General features: G+C 45.4%; 1 pseudogene; it reads left to right on the forward strand.

Annotated features, from left to right (window-relative positions):
- Positions 1 to 1,122: 1,122 nt before the first annotated feature.
- LOC136178904 (uncharacterized) lies at positions 1,123 to 1,994 on the forward strand (annotated as a pseudogene).
- The last annotated feature ends 2,112 nt before the right edge of the window (positions 1,995 to 4,106 follow it).

Here is a 4,106-nt window from a genome sequence, read left to right on the forward strand (position 1 = left end):
TGCAGAGTCACAGAAATAGGCAGACTCAGCAGGTCCTCTGACGAGGACACAGGAGTGTGCAAGACCTCTGACGAAGGCGCAGGAGTCGGCAGGGCCTCCGACGAGGGTGCAGGAGTCAGCAGGGCCTCTGTCGAGGGCGCTGGAGTCACCGGAACCTCCGACAAGGGAGCAGGAGTCGCCAGGGCCTCATGAGAGTGCAGGAGTCACCAGGACCTCAGACGAAGGCTCAGGAGTCACCAGGACTCCTGACGAGGGAGGGGGGTTCACCGGCTGCTGAGGACGAACAGGCTCAGAGTTATAGGACTGTGAAGCAGGCGTAGAGAAAAAGTCTCTAGTCCACTCAAGGAGTAAGTGTTTGAGCCATGGTCTAGAAATAATTTCCTCTTGAGCCGTGGAAATGGCTGCCAGTCTTTCCTTGCTGCAGCAAGCATATTTTAAAGAGCCCATATCATGCCCTTTTTCGGGTTCGTATATATTTAATCTATGTACCTACTTTTGTACGTTCACAATAGCTAAAGTCCGAAAAAAGTGTCTGTTTTCATGTACTGCTCCTCCTTGCTCCCTCTATGCTCTGAGTCCGTCAGCTACACTCTGTTGAGCCCCCACTGCAGAGCCCCACGTGGGCCAAGTCTGCTCTGATTGGTCTGCCAATCCGCTGTCGTTATTGGTCAGTTGCTCAGCACGCATCTCGGAAATTTCAACATGAGCTGCTGGGCTTGCCACAACGAGCCAATGGGCTTAGATCAGCGATCTCAACCTGACAATGACTGACAAATTTTTATCGAGGGGGGCTAGAAGCGAGCGTTACATGCGACTAATGCTACAGCTAACAGGAGGAGGTAGGAGAAGCCACGTTTCTGTGGACTTTTAATTTTTGCAAATAGATGTGCCTAAACATGCACAGGACACTTGGAAAAAACACTAAAAGGGCATATAAAACCAGAAAAAGCATAATATGGGACTTTCAGTCATTTTCTAGGCATGTGAGGTTATAAGTAACCTCATGCAATTCCAAAGAAAATAATCCTGCTGGGTCCATGGTGTGGTCAGTTCATTCTGTCACGGGTGTGGAAAATCAGGAACTGGACCCAAGGTTCAGTGCTTGGACCAATTCTCTTTACTATGCTTCCTCTGGGAAATATTATGAGGAAACACTCCATACAGTTTCATTGTTATGCAGATGATACTCAGCTTTATGTATCAGTGAAGCCCGATGACACCAGTCAGTTATGTCAGCTAGAAACGTGCCTTAAGGACGTTAGGACCTGGATGACCAGAAATGTTTTGCTACTTAACTCAGACAAGACTGAAGTTATTGTGCTAGGCCCTAAGAACCTCAGAGAGACTTTTTCTAGTGATTTGACTGTCCTTAGTGACATCAGCCTGGCATCTAGCACCACTGTTAGGAATCTAGGAGTTCTTTTTGATCAAGATAAGTCTTTTAGCTCTCACATCAGTCAAGTTTCAAGAACAGCCTATTTTCACCTTCATAATATATCCAAGATCAGGAATATCCTGTCGCAAAATGATGCAGAAAAACTAGTTCATGTATTTGTTACCTCCAGACTGGATTATTGTAACTCTCTTTTGTCAGGGTGCTCTGGCAAATCCAGAACGCTGCAGCTCGTGTACTGACCAGAACCAGGAAATGGGACCACATCACTCCTGTCCTGGCTTCTCTGCACTGGCTCCCTATACAGTCTAGAATAGAATTCAAGATCCTTCTTCTCACCTACAAAGCTCTAAATGGCCAGGCGCCATCTTACCTGAAGGAGCTACTAGTGCCGTACTGTTCCTCGAGAGTGTTGCGGTCCCGGAGTGCAGGCCTGCTGGTGGTACCTACAGTCTACAAGTGTACTATGGGGGGTAAAGCCTTCAGTTATCGGGCTCCTCTCCTCTGGAACCGCCTTCCAGCCGAGGTCCGGGAGGCAGATACAGTCTGTATTTTTAAGAATAGACTTAAAACTTTCCTTTCTGATAAATCTTACAGTTAGTGCTGGTGTAGACCAGCTCTTAGTTATGCTGCTATAGGCTTAGACTACCGGGGAAACTGGCATGTATATATCTGTAAATCTCAGTCACTAACCACCTACTTTCCTGAGAGCTCTTGAGCTCTCTTAGGCTCCTCAGGATCGCTGGTTGACGGCCTGCCAGAACAACCCCCACCCCACCGGATCGTTGGTTGATGGCCTGCCAGAACAACCCCCGCTCCCCCTCCCCACCAGATTGTTGATGGATGGTCTGCTTCCCCCCACCCCCTTGCTCCCTATCCCTCTTCTTGCATCTTATCCCATCTCTCCCCCTATCCCTTTCCAACCCCGGCGCAGTCTAGGCCTGTGAAGGCTGTTTCGTCATGAGCCTTTGCTAAAGTGCTCATGATGGATAGGCCAGGTCTTTGTAATATAGCAATAAGTAAGGTCTTTTACCTGCTTTTTGTAACATAACAATGAGTAAGATCTTTTTACCTGCTCTTTTGTAATGTTAACAGACAAAGAGTAAAGTCTTTTACCTGCTTTTTGTATAGTGTCTTGAGATAACACTTGTTATGAGTTGACGCTATACAAAATAAATTGAATTGAATTGAATAGAAAAAGTGCAGAATGAAAAAATAAAAATATTTATTTAAACAAAAAGGCAAACAAAAACTTACTTTCTTGAAAAGACGAAAGGTAATAAAGATAGCCACGAGGAATCACTAGGAGCACAAGGAAAACTAACATCTGCCATAACTACCAACAACACCGACAAATGACAATGAACTGACACAGAAGGTAAGAAACACAGAGACTAAATAGACATGAGGTAATCAGACACAGGTGAGACTAATAACACAGGTGAAGACAATCAGGGCAATCAAGGCAGGGAGAAACACAAGACCAGAAACACTGAGGACAATACAAAACTAAATCATGAAACACTAAAGACACACAGAACTCAAGAATGAAACAAAACACACTGGAACATAAAGAAACACTAGGATACGAAGTTACAAAAATAACACATGAAACACTAACCTAGAAAACACACAAGGGAAACAACACCATCAGGGAAGAATGAGAACTAAAAACAACAAGAAAACCTAAGCTCTGAAAATAAGAAACCAATTCATGACAGAGGGGATCTAAAAAAACTGTTGAGGAAAGATTATGTCTGCTGGAAGTGACTGAATACTATCGTTAGCTGTTGCCCTTTGTTACAGTGGTAATTGTGTAATGTACCTTTAAGACATACTGTGTTGCTAAGTTACCAGGGGAGCGACAATGATAATTATTTCCTTGAGGTTAGTGGGGGCCGCGCTTCTCTCATGGACCGATGTCTGTAAGTGAGCTCCTCCTGTTGGCCTCGAAACGGAGACGTGAGGGTTCGTGTGGACACTGTGTATGTGTGATAGAAAAGACGCCGTACGACCAGGCTCTGTGAGGTTGATGTGTAGTAAACACGGGGCGGCAGTATCTCAGTCTGTAGGGGACTTGGGTTGGGAAGCGGAGGGTCGCCGGTTCAAGTCCCGGCACGGACCAAGTCCAGAAGTTGGCCTAGTAGCTGGAGAGGTGCCAGTCCACTTCGTGAGCACTGCCGAGGTGCCCTTGAGCAAGGCACCAAACCCACGGACTCAAACCATTAAATCACAATCAAACTTCTTCATAGGTTTTTAAAGGAACTCTTTTGTTTGGACTCCGCCTCCTGCAGCTCATGCTTTGTTTTCCATATGTGGGAAAAGTTTATTTTTCAGATGCTTTGTTTCTAATCGACTTGATGTGCTTTAAGATTATCGAAGTAAAGCTTTTCACTCCTAAAGGATCCATGTGCTCAGCGTTCTGTTGTGGGTTTCGCTCCACCTGACGGCTTTAAGATCACGGGTGAATAAAGAGAACAACGTCCAAACAACATGTTATTTTGTCTCTCTGAGGTTGATTTGTTCATTTGGTGCCTGTTTTGACATCATGTTGACAAAGTGAGATACGATCAGGAGTGTGGACTTTGTCTTTTATTTTGAAGTAGACCAGATGCTTTGTGCATTCCCTTGTCTTGACTTCCTGTCCGGGGTCAATCTGCTCTGCTCAGCTTGACCGGTGCTTGCAGCGAGTTCTCTCCAAAACACTTGTATT

Source organism: Labrus bergylta, chromosome 4 (genome assembly GCF_963930695.1).
Source record: "Labrus bergylta chromosome 4, fLabBer1.1, whole genome shotgun sequence".
In the NCBI taxonomy this organism is placed as follows: Eukaryota; Metazoa; Chordata; class Actinopteri; order Labriformes; family Labridae; genus Labrus; species Labrus bergylta.